The 1,082-nt window shown below is 40.2% G+C and overlaps 1 protein-coding gene across 1 annotated transcript in view; it reads right to left on the bottom strand.

The window, feature by feature from the left end:
• The window catches only part of LOC103522129 (neuroguidin), a gene marked incomplete at its 3' end in the record, with an annotated part of 14,158 nt that extends 13,139 nt beyond the window's left edge, over window positions 1-1,019 (bottom strand). The window contains 1 exon segment of the mRNA XM_008487232.2: window positions 867-1,019.
• Window positions 1,020-1,082: the final 63 nt, after the last annotated feature.

Below are 1,082 nucleotides of genomic sequence, written 5' to 3'. Positions count from 1 at the left end.
TTTCTCTTCCCGCAATCTGCCTCTCCCCTCTCCCTCTCCTCTTTTGCGTGTTCATTGTGCGTATGGATGGTGCATTTATGTGATGCACTACCATGCAGCGAGTGGGGGGAATGTCTACTAGGTAAATGGAGCGATCTGATTGGTTACGCTGAGATGCGAGGACTGCTTCTATACAATCACTCTAGATTTCAATCCCAGTCTTTCCAGTCCCTGTGTACAATCCCAAGCATGTACCATGTACCTACTGGGTTTGTTGAGATTTTACACAGGGACTGGAAAGACTGGGACTGAATTAAAAGATTCAACTCGGCGAGTCCTGAACTCTGATGTCAGACTTCAGGAGATAACATATGTGCACAAACATGAATTCCACAGAAATTCATGCACACAGATTCATTTGTTGCCTGTGAGGGAGCTTTGCTCGGGACATTTCATGTGACATACAGGAGTGTATACTGTGACGTCAGACTTCAAGATTTACCCATATTAATTAAATTGATTTATCTTGGGATCTGGAAGTTGTGAACACATGACTTCCCAGAATCAACTGTTCTCATGAGGCAGAGTGCACCCCAGCAGCATTATTAAACATTTGACCCCACCAAGAACAGAATCTGACCTCCAGTGTGTAAGCAGTTATTAACCACAGGGGACGCCCAGTCTAGGCTCCAAAATCTAGAGTGGACTTTAGTTTTGGTCAAAACAAAAATTCTATTCTAGACAGATGGTTATGGTTGAGTATTTTAAGCTGTACTATGTGATGACCTTCAACAACTCATGTATCAGTGGTCTGTTATAGAAATCAATAGTGGAGCAAATTCTACATCCCCAAATGAAACAAACGAATTATGACCAGCATTACTTACTCAGAAAAAAAACTTTAATCCATTGTATGTATTTTGTATTAGTGTCAGAATAACTAATTTACTAGGTAGGTACTTCTTTTTACTTTTTTCCTGGTTCAGCTTCAGTCCTCGGATCTCGGATTATCGGATTTGATTTGAAATTTGCACGGATTCAAAATGGCTGCTGTTTGTTTTGATTTTTATATTTTATTTTCTTCCACTGTTGCCAGATTTATT

The sequence above is a fragment of the Diaphorina citri genome, unplaced genomic scaffold (assembly GCF_000475195.1).
Source record: "Diaphorina citri unplaced genomic scaffold, Diaci psyllid genome assembly version 1.1 scaffold7002, whole genome shotgun sequence".
NCBI lineage: Eukaryota > Metazoa > Arthropoda > Insecta > Hemiptera > Psyllidae > Diaphorina > Diaphorina citri.
This window is presented reverse-complemented; position numbering and strand designations above follow the sequence as displayed.